Source organism: Giraffa tippelskirchi, chromosome 6 (genome assembly GCF_054371585.1).
Source record: "Giraffa tippelskirchi isolate mGirTip1 chromosome 6, T2T-mGirTip1v1.2.pri, whole genome shotgun sequence".
NCBI classification, from domain to species: Eukaryota; Metazoa; Chordata; class Mammalia; order Artiodactyla; family Giraffidae; genus Giraffa; species Giraffa tippelskirchi.
The window spans coordinates 47,360,497-47,385,632 of NC_137280.1; the positions used below are offsets into that span (position 1 = coordinate 47,360,497).

General features: G+C 40.3%; 1 protein-coding gene across 2 annotated transcripts in view; it reads left to right on the forward strand.

The window, feature by feature from the left end:
• Positions 1-25,136, forward strand: part of PDE7A (phosphodiesterase 7A) — a 600,339-nt gene that overhangs the window by 64,439 nt on the left and 510,764 nt on the right. Inside the window, exon 3 of one of the 2 annotated variants that reach the window (XM_081503289.1) lies at positions 9,671-9,860. The gene's annotated coding sequence lies outside the window, so the exon portion shown is untranslated. Of the gene's footprint in view, positions 1-9,670; positions 9,916-25,136 lie in introns of both variants that reach the window. The other variant, XM_081503288.1, reaches the window with a different exon arrangement.

The following is a 25,136-nucleotide window of genomic DNA, read 5'->3' on the forward strand; positions in this document are numbered from 1 at the left end:
TTGAGCTATTTCAAATCCTCAAAGATGATGCTGTGAAAGTGCTGCACTCAATATGTCAGCAAATATGGAAAACTCAGCAGTGGCTACAGGACTGGAAAAGTCAGTTTTCATTCCAATCCCAAAGAAAGGCAATGGCAAAGAATGCTCAAACTACTGCACAACTGCATTCATCTCACACGCTAGTAAAGTAATGCTCAAAATTCTCCAAGCCAGGCTTCAGCAATCCATGAACCATGAACTTCCAGATGTTCAAGCTGGTTTTAGAAAAGGCAGAGGAACCAGAGATCAAATTGCCAACATCTGCTGGATCATTGAAAAAGCAAGAGAGTTCCAGAAAAACATCTATTTCTGCTTCATTGACCATGCCAAAGCCTTGGACTGTGTGGATCACAATAAACTGTGGAAAATTCTGAAAGAGATGGGAATACCAGACCACCTGACCTACCTCTTGAGAAATCTGTATGCAGGTCAGGAAGCAACAGTTAGAACTGGACATGGAATAACAGACTGGTTCCAAATAGGAAAAGGAGTACGTCAGGGCTGTATATTGTCACCCTGCTTATTTAACTTATATGCAGAGTACCTCATGAGAAACGCTGGGCTGGAGGAAGCACAAGCTGGAATCAAGATTGCCTTTGCCAGGAGAACTATCAATAACCTCAGATATGCAGATGACACCACATTTATGGCAGTAAGTGAAGAAGAACTAAAGGGCCTCTTGATGAAAGTGAAAGAGGAGAGTGAAAAAGTTGGCTCAAAGCTCAGCATTCAGAAAACTAAGATCATGGCATCTGGTCCCATCACTTCATGGCAAATAGATGGGGAAACAGTGGAAATAGTGAGAGATTTTATCTTTCTGGGCTCCAAAATCACTGCAGATGGTGACAACTGCAGCCATGAAATTAAAAGACGCTTACTCCTTGGAAGGAAAGTTATGACAAACCTAGACAGCATATTAAAAAGCAGAGACATCACTTTGTCAATAAAGGTCCGTCTAGTCAAGGCTATGGTTTTTCCAGTGATCATGCATGGATGTGAGAGTTGGACTATAAAGAAAGCTGAGTGCCGAAAAATTGATGCTTTTGAACTGTGATGTTGGAGAAGACTCTTGAGAGTCCCTTGGACTGCATGGAGATCCAACCAGTCCATCCTAAAGGAGATCAGTCCTGGGTGTTCATTGGAAGGACTGATGTTGAAGCTGAAGCTCCAATATTTTGGCCACCTGATGCGAAGAGCTGACTCATTTGAAAAGACCCTGTTGCTGGGAAAGATTGAGGGCAGGAGGAGAAGGGGACGACAGAGGACGAGATGGTTGGATGACATCACTGACTCAATGGACATGGATTTGGGTAGACTCCAGCAGTTGGTGATGGACAGGAAGGCCTGGTATGCTACAATTCATGGGGTCGCAAATAGTTGGACACAACTGAGCGACTGAACTGAACTGAGCCCTCAGCAATTCAGAATGTGATCCTATGTGGGAATAGGATCTTTATAGAGGTAATCAAATTACATTGAGGTTATTAGTGTGGGCTCTTATTCAATATGACTTGTGTCCTTAAAAAAGGGCACAGAAATAGACATACATAGAGGGAATACCGTGCAAGGATACCATACATAAGTCAGGTAGAGAGGCCTGGATCAGCTCCTTCCTCATAGTCCTCAAAAGGAACCAAGCCTGCCAAAGCCTTAATCTTGAACCTTTAGCTTCCAGAACTTTGAGACAATGCATATCTGTTGTGCCACTTACTTGGTTTGTGGTACTTTATCATGACTGCCCTAGGAAACTAATACAGGCATCTGTTGGCTCAGCGGTAAAGAATCCATCTGCCAATGCAGGAGATGCAGGTTCAATCTCTGGGTTGGGATGATCCCCTGGAGAAGGAAATGGCAACCCACTCTAGTACTCTTGTCTAGAAAATCCCATGGACACGGGATCTGGGGGCCTACAGCCCATGCGGTCACAAAAGAATCAGACGTGACTTAGCAACTGAACAACCAGCAACTCCTATTTCATATTGATCTATTTAGATGAATCCAAATCTGAGGAAATGAAACAGACTGCCCTGGGTCAGGTAATCTTTTCGGTGTTTCATATAGCAACTCTATGGCCTTTGCCAGTGTTGGATAATATACAAGAATACACAGATTGAAGGGCTTCCTGGTGGCTCAGCGGTAAAGAATTTGCCTGCCATGCAGGAGACAGTGCAAGAGATACAGGTTCTATCCCTGGTCAGGAAAGTGCCCTGGAGGAGAGCATGGCAACTCACTCCAGTATTCTTGCCTGGAGAATCCCATGGACAGGAGAGCCTGGCGGGCTACAGTCCATAGGGTCACAAAGAGTCAGACATGACTGAAACAACTTAGCATACACACATACACAGATTGACAGTTCTGTCTCCTCAACTAGACCACAGGCCCCTCAGGGACAAAAGCTGTATTTTACTCACTTTGAATTCACAGACCATAAGAGTGTCTGGCTCAGAAGATTCAATAAAGACATAGGAAATAAAACAGTTAATAAATCTTAGCCCTACTGCCTAAATAGACAGTATATTTTAAGAATTCATTCTGCTCTCATCTCTTCCTAATAGCTGTCCCCATCTTTTCTATTCCTTGGGATTTCTTCTTTCCTTCAACAAATATTTATTAAGAATCTACTTTGTCTATGTCCTGGGATACAGTAGTAAATTTTAAAATGTAAACAAAACCCCCAACAATCTCAGCCCTCACAAAGTTATATTCTAGTGTGAGAGGTAATGAAAAAGCACAACAATAAGTAAATATAATTCAAGACAACAAGTGCTATGAAGAAAATAAGGTGTTGGGTTATCAAATAGGAGTTGTTAGTTCTTTCCAAATTTAAACAAGTATTCCTCTTACATGACTACTCTGAAAAGAGGTTCTAAAGACCATAAGGCTCTTTACTTGAGTGAAAGAAACAGTGACCAGTACATCCAGTGTTCATCAGAAGAAGGTGGGTGAATTTCTTCCTCCCTGTGGTATTTTCACAAATACTTTTGAGTAGCAATCATGTGTCCTAGGCTGAGATATGAAAATAAGACAAGACAAGGTCCTTGCTCAGAGTCTAGTGTGGAAGAAGATATGAAAACAGATATAAAATAGATAAAGAATGACATCTTTTCAGATGTCCAGCCTGGGGGAAAGTAACCCTGTGTTGGGTCTGCTGTGTAGGCAAGGTGTTTGCCTGCTATGACCTGGAGTGCTGATTTTTTAGTTACAATTAGAATTATCTGGGGGAACTTTTATATAAGGCCAATGCCTGGTCCCAGTCCCAAAGATTCTGATTCTGTACGTGTGGGGTGAGGGTTGACCACCAATATTGTTTTCAAGCTTTTTACTGTAATTAAAATTTACTTGCATGTTCAACCTCTACTTTGGTTATATCTGGTCCCTGTCATTTTTCTGTTGTTGTGTTTTTGTTTATTTGTTATGTCTTTTTTTTTTTTTTTTTTGCAAATTAATGCTCTGAGAATGTCTTTATTTTTTACCCTATTTCTCTAACTTTTAATTGGCTATCATGACTCAAAGCTACCATCAATTTCTTCAGGAAGTTTCCCATGATCTTTCCTGGCACAATTGTGAATCCTTCCCTGTATTTCCATAGCACCTTTTATAATTCTCAGTGATTAGTGTCCAGCTGACTTAGTTTGGATCTTGGGAAGAATACCAAGACTGAGCTGTTCCACCCAGACTGAATCCAATGGGGGAGGAGAAATTGGGTGCTGATATCAGAAGGGGGACTGGACACTGAGCCTCAAAACAGCAAATATTCTTGTCAATATTGTATACATTTTATTGTTCCTAAAAGCATTTAAAGTGGCTGTCTTTCTATTATATCTGAGTTCCTTAAGAGCAAATACTACCTGATATTAATCGTTTAATATTTAGCTCCAAGTTAAATTCCTGTCCCAGTGTTTAAGAGATTGGTTCCTCAGTTTCACAGATATGGGCTTATTCTAAAGTCTCTTCTGAATAGCATTTGTCCTTTCTTTCTTTTTGGGGGGAAAACAATCAGAGAACATTTATTACACTGAAGGGTGTACATCTGCTATTGCATTTGGCCTTTCTAAAGTGCTTTTATTTTATTTTCTTAGGCCCCCCCCCCCAGGCTTTTGCACAATGGCTTTTCAAACTATCATCCTCCAGAAAACATCTTTGAGAATCTCTGAATTCGCTGCTTTCCATTTGGCCTCCTGAGAAGGGATGCTGGAATGTAAGGGTCAATGAGGGAGGGAGACAAGCCATGTGGCCGGGATCCAAACCCACCAGCCACTATGGATGGCAGGACTCTATCCCTGCCAGAATGCAGATGGGTAACAAGGAGGAAAGTAGAAACTCTCGGACTCTAGGTGAGAGGAGCCCAACTCACGTTTGAATTGATTGGGTTGACAGACTCCCATGCAGGTAGAAAATGCTGCTTTACTTCTGCCCTATTTGCTGAACTTTCTCTCAGGATCTCTTTTATCTTATAGTTAAAAATTGAAGGGAGAAAAAGAGCTGATAGTCAAGGAAGTTTACATTTAAGTGCTAGTTTGTAAGCAGTTTTCCTGAGTCTTAGGTCATTTCAAAGGTGCTATTTAATGGGTCTTACAGCAATTCCCCAGAGACAGGAAGCATTCCATCAAGCTCACCCCTCCTTTAGGGTCAGACTTGGGTTTGGTTTTATGAACAGTAATGATTTTTTCATAAGGTGCACTTTGATTCCACACAGGATGATATGATTCATAAAATAAAGCGCTTGTGCCTTAATTCTTTCCAGGAATAAACCCTATTTCCTGCAACTAGGAGTCCTGCTATAAACAAGCTGGTCCTCCTACAATTGATTGTGATCTTGTGTAGCCACATTAAGTGCCACAGAATGCTTTAGAATGGGAGAATAAAGCAAAGAAGGAGGAGAGCAGAGATGGCAGGGTAGCACCTGTTGGGGTTTCCCAAAGAGACTGTCTCCAGCACCCAGATATCCACTAGGGCTCTGGGGAGGCAGACAGAGCTGCCAGCCGAAGTTTTTATTGGATTGATCATCCCTGTAGCAGTTTGCTCTGAGCGATCAAATCCTTCTCAGTGCTGAAGGATGAAGGACTTACCTCAGAGCAACTCTTTTGTCCCCCACCCACCTCCCTCATAGGTTGTAACTTATTTGGATAACTGGACAACTTAATTAATTCACTAGAAATAATGCTTCCCAGATGGTTCAGATGATAAAGAATCTTCCTGTAATGCAGGAGACCTGGGTTCGATCCCTGGGTTGGGAAAATCCCCTGGAGCAGGGCATGGCAATCCCTATGGACAGAGAAGCCTGGTGGGCTACAGTCCATGGGGCCGCAAAGAGTTGGACACGACTGAGCGACTAAGCACATGGTAGAAATAATAAGCACTGCAGTGGCCTTCCTGACACCCAACCTTTCCCTTTCTCTCCTCTGTAGTATCAGCATCTTTATTTCCTTTGGAGTAAGGGGTACAGGTGACAAGAACCTGCTTATCTACATCTCTCCCATCTGAAACCTCACAGGTGGCTTACAGGAAAGAGTCCAAACTCTTTGGCATGGGATACATCTAGGCAGTATAATCAGAGTGATATTTTGGGACTAATAATTTGGCAGCAGAAAGTAAAGGCAAGAAGTAAATTAGTTGCCAATTAGAACAGTTTGGCAGGATATGGGCCACACCCAGGAAGACACTGTGCCAGAACTATTATATATAGAGAATTTGGCCAAAGAATATAGTACACTGAGAGCCTTTTAGGAGCCAAGCCTTGTGCTAAGTGCTTTACATATGTCATCTCATTTGTGACAAAAGTAATTCCCTAAGATCACCCATGCTTTTCTGCTGTGGCACTTTTCACAGCCAGTAACTATATAGTTGGGGTTCTGTGGCAGCTCAGACAATAAAGACTCTGCCTGCAATAGTTAGTTGTTTTGACATTTGGATCCACTCTAAGTTTCCAACTATGTGCCTGGTAGGTGGTAGATGATTGAAAAGTTTGTTGAATGAACACATGACTGTGTCTTCATTACAACTTGTGGAATGTAGATTTGTGAGAGGAAACCTCATGGAAATTGTAGGAAACCCTGAATAACTAGTGTTCAGGAAGGGGCTGTGCAGGGCAGTTCTGGGGACAGCTCAACCTTCACTTGAGAATTGGCCATTAATATTACAGCTGCTAATGCTTCTGCAGTATGGCTCTCAGTTTAAATTCTTGAGGGATAGATTCTGATTAGCCCAGTTTGGGTCAGGTGTCCATCAAAGACCCAATCAGCTATGACCAAAAGGACAGAGTCACATAGTGGGAACTGTCTGCAGGGTGTGCCTGACAGAGATTTGTGTTGGATGTTTCCTTTAGGCTTGAGTTATAGTACTGTTGGCTAGAGTTCAATATTAATGAATCAAAGTCTATATTAAATAAGGTATCTTTGAACAGAAATACACATAAAATGAAGTTATGCACTGACTGATTGACAAAAATGTTGTGACTAGAGACTAGCAGGGAACATTTATGTCCTCTAGGAACAATGGTTCAATATTTGCTAACTCAATGTTTGTGACAAGTGTATAGAATATAACTACTGCAACAAATGAGAGTCAACTGTAGTTGGAAATGTATATTTCTACCAGCAATGTGTACGAGTTTCCAATGAGCCACATTCTTGAAAATATTTATTACATTTTAAATGTTTTTTAAACAGATGAAAAAATTTTGCCCATCTGGTAATGTGTAGTAATATATATATGGTGATAATTTTTTCCAGTCTGTGACTTGCCTCTTCATTTTAAAAAAAAATTGAAGTGTGGTTGATGTACAATATTGTGTTAGTTTCAGGTGTATGGCAAAGTGATCCAGTTTTACTTAGTTTTACTCAGTTTTTTATATATATTCTTTTTCAGATTCTTTTCCTTTATAAGCTATTACAAAATATTGAAGATAGTTCCCTGTGCTATGCAGTAGTGTGTACATTAATCCTCAATTCCCAGTACCTGTTCATTTTTATCAACTACATATGTGATTCTCTTTCTCCTCCTCCCCTCTCCCTCCTTCTTCTTTTTCAAGAAGGTCTTGGTTCTCCTACATCCTTTGCATTTTCATATATGTTTTAGAATACATTTGTCAATTTCCACTAAAAATTCTTATGGAATCATAATTGCCATTGTGTTGAATCTATAGTTCAATTTGGAGAAAATTGTCATCTTAACAATTTTGATACCTCATTTTTAAACAATGAAAGAACCCTGTGGAGTTTGGTGTGAGTGACAACAATAAAAAATAAACATTTCAGTCACTGTGATGTTTTTCCATTGAAAACTAGCTCATATCTATTCTCTTCCTCAGGTAGGAAATGTTCCCATGGTAAATGTCCAAACAATATAGAGCCTCTCTTTACCCTCCTATTTGTTCTGAAAAGAGCTTCCTTTTTCTTCACTGAGTACATTGTTTACCCAATCAGAAAAACAAAAAAGACAAACAGGAAAATAATTAAAAGAGCAATTACTACATGCTTTGGTATGAATTTTATGGGTTAAGATTGAGAAAGTAATTTTTCTCTTAAATAGGTATTTTAGATTTGTCTTACTCATTTGGTAATATCAATTTCCTGTAATATTCCCTGGCATTCTGAAGGAATTTTTAAATAAGCATTATTTTCTTTTATAAACAAATGTCTTCTCTTATGAGGCTGCTATAAAACAGGATACAGAGGGTATAGCAGTTACAGGCTATGCATGAATCACTTTCCATAGGTTTCTATACTTCAAAATAAAGATGCTTATAAGTCACAAGTTCATTTTAAAGATAGTAAGTTCAGATTACCTATTAGAATTATACTGATCTATAGTCTTAGAAGTTTTTTGCTTTGTTTTGTTTTGTTTGTTTTGTTTTAAATCTGAACTGGTCAGGAGCCAGTCACAGATCTCTGTTAAGTTGATAATGAGCATCTTCCATTTTGAGGTTCATCTCTCTCCATATGTTTGAACATTTTATAAAGAGATGATGCTTTGGACTCATTAGTAGCACTTGTACTTTAAGTTGTTTTTGTGACTAATTAACCAGGGAGTAAATGAAATCCTGCTATGCTAGGTGACATAGGGCAGGAAAAGGGTGTACAGGATATGGTTTCTGCTGTTATAATCCTACAGCATACTTGGGCAGACAGAACCCAGATGCCCATAACATCCCATGGAGTATCATTGTGCATATGTATTACAGACCTTTAGGGGAGAATTTACATTTTAAAGCATGACAATCTCAATACACACCCAGTGAGAGCACAATACACTAGAAAAGGGAGTCTCTCACTCTTTCTTTGGAGATTGCATTAGCCATTTTATTTTCAGCTCTTATCTGAAAGTATGTGTTTTTGTATTTATTTGCTCTCTTACTTACATTTTTGTCTGTCTACTCTCATGTAAGTTTCATGAAGAGCTCAGGTTCAATATCAGGAGAAAAGCTTGTAAATGATAGTTACAGATTGTAGGATGCATGATTTACAAAAGGGATATTCTCTGTGTTACCAGAGTCAGAGGGATCTTCCCAGAAGAGGTGACATTCACCCTGTATGAGAAGTCCCAAGGGTGCATTTGCAAAAGCGGGTTGATTCCTCAAAAGGAGTGCATATTTAACATTTTGTTAGATATTGCTAAATTGCCACCTTTAGTTTTGATGAGTGAGCAGGCGTTTATCTGGCACATAAAGGTGTAACAAAGGGGTGATATTCCTGGCACAAGGAGCAGCAGGAACAAAGACACAGCATGTACAAGTGATCATGCAGTTTGGTGGGGTATGTGGTAGGGAGTGGGCAGATTGTAAAATAATTTAGGACCAAGTTAAGAATTGAGTGAGCTGAGGCATCAGGGTAAATCTCACAGAAGTAATCTGAGAGAAGTAATAGGATAAAATAGGATAAATCTCTCAGAAGTAATAGGATAGAAGGCAAAGATGAGTAGGGGCATGAACCTGTTTCTGTGGATGGTATCTTCCTTCCCACCTCCCTCTCTCCCTCCCCGCTTTCTTGGTGCTTTCTTGGTTTCCCTCCTGCCTGCCTTGCCCTCCTGCCTTCACACATTTATTGAGCACCAGTTGCATGCCAGGCACTGCTCTAGGCACTGAAGAGAACCAGACAAAGTCCTGCTCTCATAGTACCTGCCTTCTAGTGGGGGAGACATACAATCAACAAGAGAATGAAGGAAGGAAGGAAGAGAGGAAGGAAGGAAAGGAGTCCGGGGGGCATGAGTGCTGTGAGGGAAATCATGAAGAGAAAGATAGTGTGCGGTGACAAAGAGGTGGCCCTGGCGACCTGGAAGGTGGATGCTGCTCACTCACTTCCTGCCCAAGTCCCATCCCCACCCTTTCTGTCGCAGACGTCACTGCTCACCCAGGGCACTGGGATTTCCCTCCTCTCTGAACTCGACTTCTGATTTCATGGCATCTATCTCTTGCACTTCTTGTTTTCATTTCCCATCTCCTCTCTTTGACTGTAAGCTCCTTGAGGGCAGGGCTGAGCTTTTTTTTTACATGTTTGGATCCTACACTAGAGCCCAGTGCCTTGAAGCACAGAAACCTGATTTTAAAACAAGGAAAAAAACCCCAAAAAACTCCATTGTTGAAAAACTTAGCAAGTTTACATTTTCTGTTTTTCCTTTTTCTCTTGTTTCTTAGGTTGTTTGCATGAAACATGGTCACCACTCCTGAAGAATCCTTTTGCTCCTGCTGAGTCATCCCACCTGCACCTTCTATCCTTGTGGTAACAGCCATGTTGTCCGGCTTGCGATAAATGAAGGGCCTCTCTGGTTGGGCTCCTCTGCTCATAATGAGTATTCCCAGCAGGCCTGGATGGATCCGAAGTAATGTGAGCCTGGTGTCCTGCAGATGTCTTTAATAATAAATGACAAGGAAGGCAGAGGGTGTGACATATTCATTTCTTTATTATGCAATGTCCCTGTAAATTTTCAGTGCCCATATTTAAAGTAAAAAAGAGAGCAAACTATACTTTGGGCCTCTGGTTACATATCATGAAACAGTTTCCGCTTAGAGTGAGAAAATGACTTTTGGGGATCAGGATTTTCTAGAGATTATGGAGGCACCTCGTTTGAGGGTTTAATTGCAGACTTTCAATAACGGTGATGTTAGATTATTCATGAACAGTTTATTTAAATGGGGAATGGATTGTGATGAGAAATATGAGTTATAGCCCCCCTGAAGACCTTTGGCTTAAAACTCAACATTCAGAAAACTAAAATCATGGCATCTGGTCACATCACTTCATGGCAAATAGATGGGGAAATAGTAGAAACAGTGACAGACTTTATCTTTTTGGGCTCCAAAATCACCGCAGATGGTGACTGCAACCATGAAATTAAAAGATGCTTGCTCCTTGGAAGAAAAGTTATGACCAACCTAGACAGCATATTAAAAAGCAGAGACATTACTTTGCCAACAAAGGTCCATCTAGTCGAAGCTATGGTTTTCCCAGTAGTCATGTATGGATGTGAGAGTTGGACTATAAAGAAAGCTGAGTGCCAAAGAGTTGATGCTTTTGAACTGTGGTGTTGGAGAAGACTCTTGAGAGTCCCTTGGACTGCAAGGAGATCCAACCAGTCCAGCCTGAAGGAAGTCAGTCCTGAATATTCATTGGAAGGACTGATGCGGAAGCTGAAACTCCAATACTTTGGTCATCTGATGTGAAGAACTGACTCATTTGAAAAGACCCTGATGCTGGGAAAGATTGAAGGTGGGAGGAGAAGGGGACAACAGAAGATGAGATGGTTGAATGGCATCACCGACTCAATGGACATGAGTTTGAGTAAGCTCCAGGAGCTAGTGATGGACAGGGAGGCCTGGCGTGCTGCAGTCCATGGGGTCGCAAAGAGATGGACATGACTGAGTGACTGAACTGAACTGACTGAAGCCCTTCAGAAAATTCTAACTATCCATCTTCATAGGAGAAGTTACCTTTTTCCAGCTTGTCAGTACAGGCTTTGTGGTAATGGATTCTAGAAACATGGTGTCAGAACTGGAAAGAGCACCAGTGATCCATTCTCTTCCTCTTGTAGACATGAAAGTGAGATCAGAGCCTTAAAAGGACTTACTGAAGATTCCTCGGCCAGGCAGTGGTTATGGATTAGGTCTTTTGACTTGTTCGCGTTTTCCTCTGTTATGGAAATATGATGACAAAGAGCTTGGTGGACTGTCAAGTCTTATGTGAGCTACTGGCTCCCCATCATCTCCATGTGCTGTCTCTAATCTTAAGTTGACCTCCCTAGGCCTTAGCTTACTCGGTGGCATTAGTTGATGTCCAGGTTCTCTTCTGTTTCTAAAATTTCATTTCCTCATGGTTCTGTGCTGTGCTTAATCACTAAGTCATGTCCGACTCTTTGTGACTCCATGGACTGTAGCCCACCAGGCTCCTATGTCCATGGGATTCTCCAGGCAAGAATACTGGAGTGGGTAGCCATTCCCTCCTCCAGGGGATCGTCACAACCCAGGGAGAGATAGAGGTTGAAAGAACCTTGGAATTCGTCAAGAACCTCTTAAGTTTTGCCTCCACTGACTCCTCCTTCAGTCTCATCTCTCACGACCTTGTGCCCATCCCATTCCCTGACTTACCAGTGCAGCTCCCCAGGTGCCCAGGATCCTGCCTCTCAGAGCATCTGTGTGATATGCCCTTGGCTATCCTTGCCCTGTACTGGGCATTCATTGCTATGTGGGCTTTTCTCCAGCTGTGGTGAGCAGGGGCTACTCTCTACTTGTGGTGCTCGGGTTTCTCTTTGAGGTGGCCTCTCTTGTTGCTGAGCACTCTAGGGCAAGCTGGCTTCAGTAGTTGTGGTGCAAGGACTCAGTAGTTGTGGTTTCTGAGTTCTAGAGCCTGAGCTCAGTAGTTGTGGTACACAGGCTTAGTTGCTCTATGCCATGTGGGATCTTCCACAGTCTAGGGATCAAACCCTTGTCTCCTGCATTGGCAGGTGGATTCTTTACCACTGAGCCACCCAGGGAAGCCCCAGGAAGGCTTTCTTGATGTCCTCTTATAGGCTTCCCCAGCGCCCAATGCCTCTTGCTACCACAGTGTTTATCACAACACTGTACGGCAACTGTCTACTTAGATTTCTCTCTCTTTATACACTGCGAACTCCTCAGCTCTGAATACCAGTACCTGCCCTGTGTCTGGAAACATAGGAGAGGCTCAGTAAATGTTTGTTTAATAACATGTATTGATAGATTGCTGATGGGCTTTCTCTAAAATAACAACAGTTCCACACTTATGTCCACGCCTTGTCTTTGAAGACTTTGACTTCTGGGCATTGGCTGGTGGGAGCAGCCAGTTGGTGTCTTGGATGGAATGATGAAGGTGTTAAGATTCATCCCTTGGTGCCACTTTGCTGATGGAAGGAGCTCAAGGCAAATGACTTCTGAGCCTTCATCACAGGACAGCATGGAGCTTAGTCACTTAGCATATGGCCAAACCGTGTTTCAAGGAGGGTGCTCCAGAAAGATACATTGAAGACCCCATAGAAAGCATAGCCTCTCCCAGGTTTACAAGGTCTAGTGTACACTGGCAGTCTCTTTAGAGTTCTGGGGAGATGGGTGTGAGGCTTCTCGCTGCAGCTGGAAGATGGAAAGAGGTCAGCCATTCTTTGAAATTCTCAGAAGTTTTTCTTTCTGAGTTTGCTGAGTGGTTTCTAATGTGTGTGAACGCAGGCTGTTGCTAATTGCTGCTGATTGCTGGGAAACTGCTTGTAATAGCAAGTGACTGTCCTGGCAGCAGCCAAGGCCTATCCCGAGATAGCTGGTGTGGGATAGAATGGTGTAGGCGGCGCTGAGGTGCCTGCACCCAGGAACCCAGGACACCCAGGCAGCCCAACAATCCACTGAGCAAAGGGGAGCCAGAGGGAAAAGCTCTTTGGGAGCCCAAGGCCACCAAAATGTGGGAACAGAGGGCATGATTCCAGCAGGAACTGGAACTCTGCTCTGTTAAATTTTACGTTAAATGATGAGTGGAAGTTGATCACTAAGATTGAGGAAAGTTGCTTCTCAATACCTCAGCATGTCAGGATTCTCAAAGGAGTCCAGGATAAAATAAGAGAAGTAATACCAAAAGGAAACATGGAAATTTAAGATTTTGATAACATAATCAAGATTAATGGAGAGTGTGCCCATGACATGGAACAGAAAGGTAGTCCAGATTATTGAGATGATCTAATCACTGATGGCCCTCTCCCTCTCTCCAGCATAGTTATGAGGGGGCTTTTCCCGGTCACTCACTTTCCCTTCTCCTCCAGGGCTGGGGTGGGGATGGGGAGAGAGACACATTCATTTCTGGAGCTCACCAAATGCACTGTAGTAGGTTTTAGGGACATAACATGAAACTAGATGGAGTTTAAAGTATTTTAAACTTTAAATCCTAAATTTTAGTCCTTCCTGCTTTTTCTTTACTCCTCTGAAAATTTCATCTAGCTAGTGACCCTGCCTAGTTTGAGCAAACTCGGGGAGATAGCAAAGGATAGGGAAGCCTGGCGTGCTGTAGTGCATGGTGTTGCAACGAGTTGTTCACGACTGAGAGACTGTACAACAAAAGTGACCCTGCCTGGATGCCATTTCCTTTTCTTTGGTTGGGATGGGATGTGTGTGTGTGTGTGTGTGTCCCCCTGAGGCAGGTGCATGATGTTCCACTAGGAAGGTCAGGGTCCTTTCTGGGTAATTGGGGGTCAATAGCAGACGTGAAGGGACAGGAGGCTTGGCTAGGGGGGCCTTTAGATCAAGAGGGCCTCTGGGGCCTGGTTGAGCTGGTTACTCTTTGCTGGAGTAAAGTCCTGCCCAAGACAAGCATACTTGATCAGTGATTGCATCAGTTGGGATTGTAGCAGGAAATAGGTGAAATGGTCAGTTGGAGAGAGTTTAATGAGTGGATTTTTTTCCGGAGACATGGACAGGACCAAGGAAATCAGGGAAGGATGAAGCACCCAGAGAATAGCAACAGTGGAGAGTGCCTTGTGATGAAAATTGGCAATCGCACAGAGCTGCCACTTGAGGACAACGTACCAGCTGAAGACTGAACATCTGACCACCGTGGTACATCTGTCTCTTCTCACGGGGACATCTACAGGCATTATTAAATCCATTTTACAGATGAGACATGTTAAGGCCTTTACCCAATACTACACCTCCAGTAAGTGGGGAGACAGAGTTGAATGCAGATCTGTCTGAACCTAAATGTCATGTCCTTGCTCCATTATATCTCTCATTCAAGGCTGTAGGAGGTAAAGGCAGGGGTGGCATCATCCTTACCTGTCCCTTTTATTATGAAAGCCAAACTACTGTGTCACCCCTGCAGACTTCTGCTTGTTTCTCACCAGCCAGAACTGTGTTTCATGATCCACTGTGTGGCCCCTGTACAGGCCTGCCATCCACCCCTCCAGCTGCAAAGTAGCGTCTGGCTTTTCCATCCTGTGTACTGGAAAGTGAAAAGGGAGTAGGAGTGAGAATGGTTCTTAGATCCACCAACGAGTGACTGACTTCTTGTTTCTACAGTTTTTTTTGTGACACAGTCTTTCTTTAGATAATCTGACACATTCCACCTGGTTTGGGTCCATCATTGCAAGACTCTTCACTTTCTGGGCATGTCAGGTGATGGCATCTTTCTGATCTATTGTGTATTGCTTTGTCCTCTCTCTGCAGAACTCCAAGTGAGGCAAGGTGGGGAAGATTGAGAACTAGAGCTCAGCCACAAGAGTTGTGTGTGCTAGGAGGGAGATAAGAAAACTGGTCCTGGGTGATGAGTACCACAGAACAGGAGGTGAACAAAACCCAGATGTCCCAGAGAGTGGGCCCTTCGTTTCCCAGGGGAATGTGAAGGGAGCTGCTAATAACCCCCAGCATCCCAGGAGCCAAGTCTCCCTAGTATCCAGGGTTCTTCCCAGCTTGCGTCTGTCCACAAGGATCTCATGTACCACTGTCAGGGGTCTGGCTGAGGTCTCAACAGCCTATGTTTACCACTCTCCTGTGAGGAACAGGACACTGTTCCTAATCAGTTCCTATCTTGTTTCTTTCAAACTCAGAATCATTGTGACATGAGCCTTTGAGCGGGGACTTTGAAATCTCGTTTTCTCTAAAGAAGTAGTTTTCAAAAAATTTGACCTTGATCCACAGTAAGAAATACATTTCACATTAAAATGCAGTATATATGTGTTAATATGCACACATATATGGAACTGAGATAGGTTTCCATGAAATTTACCTGTACCACATTTGATGAGCTCTAATGTGATCCATTCCATTTCACTTAAAATATGTTAATCACAACACAGTAAACTGTTGTATATTCCGCTAATGGGTCCTGACCCATAGTAGGAAAAAGTAGTCTTGAAGGATTCAGGCTTGAGTTTTGTTCTTTTGCTGTCAGGGCCTTGTGCCACCTGGGGAGCAAACCTGCCCTACCTGAGCCGATGAAACCTATTTCCTGACAACAACTGAATGCTTTAATTTCCTCCTCACAGATAGACCAGAAATGAACTGGGGAATCCAAAGACTTATGACATAAATAACTTGCCTGTATTTCTTCATGTAATTCTCATCCTATCTATTTGATATTTGAATTCTCCTTTCACAAATGAAGCAAATGAGATTAAAGAAATTGAGTGACTCATCAGTGGTCATGAAGGTAATAACTGGGAAAACTGACACTTGAACCTGAGACTGTTTGCAGCTTCAAGACCAAGTACCTTTCTTCTGTATCAGTCAGATTCCTATCCCCAAGGCTCTCCTATATAGCAACTCTGGAGCTTGAATTCCTTTTCCATTTTCCCTCCTGAATCCCAAAACCTCTCTTTGCTATATATATACCACTGGAATAACTTGAAAGTAACGATTTTATGTAGCAAACAATGTCCTCTATGTGTGTGTTTGGCAGTCATCCTTAGCTTCATGAGTATATATAACCTTGTCTTATCCTCATGAGTATTTCTCAGTAATATTTTGATGGATGCAAGAGTTGACATGGCAGAAGCAGTTGTCTGTTATGTTGTCTCCAATGACACATGACAATCTTCCTCCTTAATTAGGAACAGGATGTATGCATGATTTATATCTGCAAACTATGACTCTCCAACAGGTGAAGTCTCAGTTGTTAGTATTTGAAACATCCTCTATAAACCCTAAAGTTAGTACAACAGAATGTGAATGGCATAATGGCAGATACATCAGGTTTTGCCTGACATAATAAAAAGAATTAAAGTTCTTATTACCCTATAACCTGTTTATGTATGAAATAAATGTGCCAATATATGGCATCTAGAGATGTCTAGAATTGTAGAATTTGAAAGTTTTAATGATCTCTGTTGAAGTTTGAGGTCAGTGTCTTTGTGCTTGAAGGATATTTTCTAATGGATTGGGGCTGGTAGTGCTAAAAGGAACATGAATCATGCATGAATAAGGAGAAAAATCTCCTAGAATTCTTTTGAGGTTATGGAAGCTTGATTACTTAAAAATACAATAATTATAAAACAAATGCACATTTATTATAGACAAGTTTGAAACAAAGAAAGGTATATGGTAGCAAATAATATGCTCTTAATACCCAGAGTTAATGGTTAAAATTTTAGATATATTTCATTTTAGTCTTTTTAATACCTCTCAAATAAACACAGGGGTTCATATGTTTACACAATTAGGATCAAGTTCATCATACTGAAATAAAGTTCCATGTTTCTACTTTTCTTTTAAAAAATTAAATTAATGAAGAACTTTCCCCAATGCTGCTATATAGTCTCTGGAAATATATATTTTAAAATCTATTCCTTTCTTGGACATTCTGGGGTTTTTTAGGATATTAAAAATATATAGTCAAATATTGCTTTGTTTTACCTGCAAAATTATGAAATTTCTACATATAGGAAAAGCAGTGCAAGAAGCTGGAAAACATTGAGAATATAAACAGTTCTTGTAAAAGCAGTTTTAACATTACCACTGCCTTCTTGCAATCATTTCACTTATGAAGGCTCATTTTTTTTTGCTTTGTTTCTTGAGTGCACAGACATTTGTTTATTCTGCATATATTTGGCTTTATACCACATACTTCTTCCAAACTCCTCCTTTCTGTCCCTGATTACAGTGCTACCCATGTCCCTTTGATGATTGATGTTAGCTTTTGGTGCTGATCAATTAAATCACTAGTGTCAACTTCAGAAAGAACGCCTTTTATTAATGACATTCTTTGACTAACAGATTTTTCTTTAAATGTCATGTTTCCGTGTTAAGACATTTCATTAAGACCTAAAGTGTTTCAGTAAGTTACAATTTTTTTTTTAAAAGTTTATTTCAAAACGAAAGGAATTTGAAAGGAAAAAGCCCCAATTTTTTTCCTATATGACCATTCGCCTCATGGGTTAACAAAGCAAACGTGACCAGAAGTTGACCTGAGTTTGGTGTTGGGTGGGCAGTGATACTCCAGGTCTGAACCCTAGGACTGCCTGTGGTGGCTGCCCTTTATTTGTTCACCACGACTGGAGCTTTTTTGATCATTCTGTTTATACTCAATATTCCCTATAGTGCTCTAATTTCCTCTCTGTGTTATGTTGACTAACTAATTGTTAAAGTAATTTTCCACAAGGCACAAAAGCGGAGATCTCGCACGTTACCTAGGAGGTTGTTACAATTGCTGGTCATGGGCCTTAATTCTGGAGATTCTGACTCAGCAAGTCCACAACTGGAGAACCACCCTCCTGGGAGGGGGCTGGGGAGCTTTATCAACCCTTCCCTCTATTTTACTAGAATAGAAGTTAAAACAAAAAAGTCTGAAAACAGCTTTTCAAAAAAATGCTGTGCTTCAGTTCAGTTCAGTTCAGTCGCTCAGTCGCTCAGTCGTGTCTTTGTGACCCCATGAATCGCAGCACGCCAGGCCTCTCTGTCCATCACCAACTCCTGGAGTCTACTCAAACCCATGTCCATCAAGTCAGTGATGTCATCCAACCATCTCATCCTCTGTTGTCCCCTTCTCCTCCTGTCCCCAATCCTACCCAGCATCAAGGTCTTTTCTAGTGAGTCAACTCTTCGCGTGAGGTGGCCAAAGTATTGGAGTTTGTGCTAATATAAGCTCCAGAAAAGTAATGACTTTCAGAAGCTTACAAGAGGTGACTGTATAACACCAGATAGTTACCAGCTGCTTCACTTCTGGAAAAACTGTGAGATGTTTTGTCCACTATTTCTGCCTTCCTTCTGTCCTTACTTTGGCTGCAATGTCTCACCAATTGAATCAGCATTCTCTTATGATGTGTTGGGAGATGCCAGTGGATGTTTTCATGAAGCATGAGAAAGGGGGCATAAACACTCACTTAGTTTTTACAAGAGCATAAAAATAGTAATGTGCTTCACAATTTTTGGTGTGGAGGGATCATCCTACACCGACATATAAATATGCTATTCCTTCTAAGTGGGTTGTTAGGAATAAGGAGGTTAAGTTATTTAAAACAATGTGTGCATTATGTTTTTATGTTTCAGATAATTCAGTCTAGACATATAAGTGTATGAATTATTTGGAATTCATTCCAATTTGGGCAGTTAACCTAGGCTGCATGCTTGTTTCTAGAATGGTTTGTTGATATTTAATGAAACAACACATTGTACAGACAGCCCCTCAACCCTTCCAGCCATCTTGGATCAAAATGGGGCTAGACATTTTGTTAATGTTACAAATGAGTTCTCCTTGGTGAAATTAATAGTTTGCTATTTTGTACAATGGTTTTAGAATTTTTTGCTGAAATTACTGGAATTTAAGATACATGGATTGATCAAAATATTTTAGAGAAACTCTCCGATTCTGCATGAAATGGTACAAGAAACTAGAAAGCCTACCTCCCTGACATGTGGAGTTGGTGCCTGAAACTTGAATACAATATGTTCTTGTGTTCCCACAGTTTAGAAAATTCTGGTCATTTGAGGTTGATTGAGAGGTTAACTGAATTTTACCTCTAGTTTTTTTTTTTTTTTGGTTTGGTTTGGTGTTAGTTGCTCAGTCGTGTCCAAATCTTTGTGACCCCAGGGACTGTAGCTGGCCAGGCCCCTCTGCCAATGGAATTCTCTAGGCAAGAATACTGGACTGGGTTGCCATTGCCTTCTCCAGGGTATCTTCCCAACCCAGGGATCAAACCCGGGTCTCCACCATTGCAGACCGATTTATGTGGGTTTTTTTTGAATTTTTTTAATGCAAGGTGTGATCAGAGCATTTAAGACAGAGTCTGGACTTCATCTAGCTAAGACAACAGATTGCTTTTGTGCCAACTGCCAATAAATGCCTGTATTAGTGGTAAAATTTAATCTGAAAACTGCTTTATCTATAAGCTGACACAAAATTCAAGCATTTATTAATAATCTGATACAAATGTACTTTCATATAACACTTATAATATCAAGATTGCAATGGAAAATCTTTTGAATTATTAAAAGAACCATTCCACATTACAAAACAATTTTTTCTTTGCCTTAAATTGAAGCCCAGTTTTCTTTTTTTTTTTTAATAAATTTATTTATTTTAGTTGGGGGCTAATTACTTTACAATATTGTAATAGTTTTTGCCATACATTGACATGAATCAGCCATGGGTTTACATGTGTTCCCCCTCCTGGACCCCCCACCCACCTCCCTCCCCATCCCATCCCTCTGGGTCATCCCATTGCCCCAGCCCTGAGCATCTGTCTCATGCATCGAACATGGAATGGTGTTCCGTTTCACATATGATAATATACATGTTTCAATGCTATTCTCCCAGAACGTCCCACCCTCACCTTCTCCCTCAGAGTCCATAAGATTGTTCTATGCATCTGTGTCTCTTATTCTGTCTCGCATATAGGGTTATCGTTACCATCTTTCAAATTCCATATATATGCATTAGTATACTGTATTGGTGTTTTTTTTTCTGGCTTACTTCACTCTGTATAATGGGCTCCAGTTTCATCCATCTCAGTAGAACCGATTTAAATGTATTTTTTTTAATGGCTGAGTAATATTCCATTGTGTATATGTACCACAGCTTCCTTATCCATTCGTCTGCTGATGGACATCTAGGTTGCTTCCATGTCCTGGCTATTGTAAACAGTGCTGCGATGAACATTGGGGTACATGCGTCTCTTTCAATTCTGGTTTCCTCGGTGTGTATGCCCAGCAGTGGGATTGCTGGGTCATATGGCAGTTCTATTCCTAGTTTTTTAAGGAATCTCCACACTGTTCTCCATAGTGGCTGTACTAGTTTGCATTCCCACCAACAGTGTAAGAGGGTTCCCTTTTCTCCACACCCTCTCCAGCATTTATTGCTTGTAGACTTTTGGATAGCAGCCATTCTGACTGGTGTGAAATGATACCTCATTGTGGTTTTGATTTGCATTTCTCTAATAATGAGTGATGTTGAGCATCTTTTCCTGTGTTTGTTAGCCATCTGTATGTCTTCTTTGGAGAAATGTCTGTTTAGTTCTTTGGCCCGTTTTTTGATTGGGTCGTTTATTTTTCTGGAATTCAGCTGCAGAAGTTGCTTGTATATTTTTGAGATTAATTGTTTGTCTGTTGCTTCGTTTGCTATTATTTTCTCCCATTCTGAAGGCTGTCTTTTCACCTTGCTTATAGTTTCCTTTGTTGTGCAAAAGCTTTTAATTTTAATTAGGTCCCATTTGTTTATTTTTGCTTTTATTTCCAATATTCTGGGAGGTGGGTCATGGAGGATCCTGCTGTGATTTATGTCGGAGAGTGTTTTGCCTATGTTTTCCTCTACGAGTTTTATAGTTTCTGGTCTTACGTTTAGATCTTTAATCCATTTTGAGTTTATTTTTGTGTATGGTGTTAGGAAGTGTTCTAGTTTCATTCTTTTACAAGTGGTTGACCAGTTTTCCCAGCACCACTTGTTAAAGAGATTGTCTTTTCTCCATTGTATATTCTTGCCTCCTTTGTCGAAGATAAGGTGTCCATAGGTGCGTGGGTTTATCTCTGGGCTTTCTATTTTGTTCCATTGATCTATATTTCTATCTTTGTGCCAGTACCATACTGTCTTGATGACTGTGGCTTTGTAGTAGAGCCTGAAGTCAGGCAGGTTGATTCCTCCAGTTCCATTCTTCTTCCTCAAGATTGCTTTGGCTATTCGAGGTTTCTTATATTTCCATACAAATTGTGAGATGATTTGTTCTAGTTCTGTGAAAAATACCATTGGTAGCTTGATAGGGATTGCATTGAATCTATAGATTGCTTTGGGTAGTATACTCATTTTCACTATATTAATTCTTCCAATCCATGAACACGGTATATTTCTCCATCTGTTTAAGCCCAATTTTCTGATGAGAGGAATCAGAATAAATACATGTTCAACTTAAATTTTATGATAGCTATTACATATTTACAGATTTCCAGAAAGATGTCCACTTCTGCTTCATTGACTACGCTAAAGCCTTTGACTGTGTGGATCAAAACAAACTGGACAATTCTTCAAGTGATGGGAATACCAGACCACCTTACTTGCCTCCTGAAAAATCTGTATGCAGGTCAAGAAGCAACAGTTAGAATCAGACATGGAACAATGGACTAGATCCAAATTGAGAAAGGAGTGTTATCACCCTGCTTATTAACTTGTATGCAGAATACATCATGTGAAATGCTGGGCTGGATGAAGCACAAGCTGGAATTAAGATTGCAGGAAGACATATCAATAACCTCAGATATGCAGATGACACCACCCTTATGGCAGAAAGTGAAGAGGAACTAAAAAGCCTCTTGATGAAAGTGAGAGAGAAGAGTGAAAAAGTTGGCTTAAAGCTCAACATTCAGAAAACTAAAATCATGGCATCTGGTCCCATCACTTCATGGCAAATAGATGGGGAAACAGTGGAAACAGTGTCAGACTTTATTTTTTGGGGGGTCCAAAATCACTGCAGATGGTGATTTCAGCCATGAAATTAAAAGACACTTACTCCTTGGAAGGAAAGTTATGACCAACCTAGACAGCATATTAAAAAGCAGAGACATTACTTTGCCAACAAAGGTCCGTCTAGTCAAGGCTATAGTTTTTCCAGTAGTCCTGTATGGCTGTGAGTGTTGGAAGGTGAAGAAAGCTGAGCACCGAAGAATTGATGGTTTTGAACTGTGGTGTTGGAGAAGACTCTTGAGAGTACCTTGGACTGCAAGGAGAGCCAACCAGTCCATCCTAAAGGAAGTCAGTCCTGCATATTCATTGGAAGGACTGATGCTGAAGCTGAAACTCCAATACTTTGGCCACCTGATGCGAAGAACTGACTCATTAGAACAGACCTGATGGTAGGAAAGATTGAAGGCAGAAGGAGAAGGGGGCGACAGAGGATGAGATGGTTGGATGGCATCACTGACTCAATGGACATGAGTTTGAGCAAGCTCCAGCAGTTAGTATGGACAAGGAAGCCTGGAGTGCTGCAGTCCATGGGGTCATAAAGAGTTGGACACAACTGAGCAACTGAACTGAAATGACTGATTATATATTTATTTGATAATAAATATATTTATCTGACAATATAATGGCTAGCTGATGCTTTGTCTTCTCAAAATGCTTGTGCTGATAGTCTTTCTATTATTTTAAATTCTTCACTAAATAGCTATGGAAGAAACACTTCACTTCTGAGAATAAAAGAGTAGACATACTTTCCCCCATTTCATCTGCTTAGTACAATCCCACATCCTGGACAATATATATAAAGCAAACACAAGATTTTGAAAGATGAAAAAAAGAAGGCAGACCAGCTAGGAACCTCAGGGCCCAATGAGCAACATAATGGTCAATTTCCTGGGTTTTCTTTTTGTCTCATAGATCCCAGACTTGGAGCTTAATGAACTGGTAACCCAGAACCACCACCAAGTTCAGACAAAAAAAAGCCCAAGCATAAGTCTGCTCTCTCTAGCCAAATGATCAGGAAAGGGGAAACTTAGGAAGACAGAAAACATGTAGACAATAACTGCTTCACCCCAGCTAAACACCACAGGAAACCCATGAGTCACCTTTACCTACACCAGAAAAAATTCCTACCCTCGCCTCACTGCAACAAGGAAGTCTCTTGACTGGAGTGAGTCAGAGGAGACTGAGTGGAGAGTTAGGACTTCCATCACTGCCCAGTGGTAATGAGACCACCTCCCTGCCCCTCCATAGTGTCAGCAGAAATACAAGTTTTCTATATATAATACAATACCCAGAGAAGTCACCAAAAAAGCTGTACATAGAGATACATTTAAAAATAATATAGATTTATTATAACCCATAGGAAGATAGGGAAAAGAAAACAGAAATGAAAAACTGAGAGAACAGAGAACAAAATATAAAATGGCAGGCTTAAATCATAACATTAATAATTATATTAAATGTAAAGGGTTTAAATATATCAATTATCAGATTGACATTGGCAGAGTTCATTTAAAAAAAACATGACTCAACCATATGCTATCTATAAGAAACTCACTTCAAATATAACACTATAGAAAGGTTGAAAGTAAAAAGATATATTATGTAAACATTACTCAAAATAAGTCAGGAATGGCTATATTAATATCATATAAAGTAGGCTTTAGAGCAAAGAAAATGTCAGAAAAGGATATTATATGATGATGAGAGGTCAGTATACCAGGAAGAGATAGTAATCCTAAAGATGCATGCATCAAACGATAGAGCTGCAAAATATATGAAGCAAAAACTGATAGAACTAAAAGGAGAAATGGACAAATCCACCATGATGGTTGAAGATCTTCAATATTCCTCTATTAACACTGATAGAACAACTAAACAGAAAATTAGCAAGGATATAGAAGAACTCAACAACACTATCAGCCAACTGATATTTAACTGACATTTATAGAAAGCTTCACCCAGCCACAGCAGTGTACATATTCTTTTCAAGTGTTCATGGAACATATACCAAAATAAAACACATCTTAGGCCATAAAACTTTAAGAGAATAGATGTCATATAGTATGTACTTTCTGGACACAGTGGAATTAATCTAGAAATCACTAACAGAAGGATCACAGCAAAATCTCCATGTACCTGGAAACTAAACAATACATTTCTAGGTAATCCATGGTATTGATTATATGGAAGTAAAAAGAAACTGAACTGAATGAAAATGAATGTTCACTATATCAAAATTTGTGGGACTCAGCTAAAGCACTACTGAAAAGAAAATTTATAGCATTAAAATGCTTTCATTAGAAAAGGGGAAAAGTCTCAAACCGATAATCTAAGTTCTTTAAGAACCTAGAAAAAGAACAAAATAAGTGGGAAACAAGCATAAGGGAGGAAATAATAAAGACCAGATATCAATGAAATTAAAAACAAAAGTAGAGAAAATCAGTGGAACAAAACTTGGTTCATCCTTTTTTTAATTAAAAATAATTTATTTTATATTGGATTATTGTTGATTAATAATATTCTGTTAGTTTCAGATTACAGCAGAGTGATTCAGTTACACATATACAAATATCTATTCTTTTTCAAATTCCCACAACCTGAATATTCCCATTTAGGTTATTACAGAATATCAATTATTTCAAAAGATCAATAAAATTGACAAATATCCAGCAAGATAAAGAAAAAAAAAAAAACAGAGAAGATGCAAAATAGCAGGAATGAAACAGAGACTATCACTAAGCACCTTGTGGCTATCAAAAGGGTAATAAGGGAACATTATGACATAAATATGACAATTTAAATGAAATGGACCAATTCCTTGAAAAACACAAGCTACCACAACTCACCCAATATGAAATAGACAACTTGAATATTCCTATAACTATTAAGGAATTTAAATTCATAATTTAAACCCTCCCAAAATTAATCTCCAGGCCCAGAAGTTTTCACTGGAGAATACTAAAAAATGTTTAAAGAACTAACACCAATCCTACACAATCTCTTCAAAACAGAAGAAAAGGAAATATTTCCAGTCCATTTTATGAAGCCAATATTATCTCGTTCTAAAAACCAGATAAAGACAGTACAAAAAAGAAAAAGAGAGTTGTAGACCAATATCCACATAAATAGAGACACAAAAGTTTTTGCAAAATATTGGCAAATAGAATTTGGCATTCTCAGTGGTAAAGAATCTGTCTGCCAGTGAAGGAGAGATGGATTCAATCCCTAAGTCAGGAA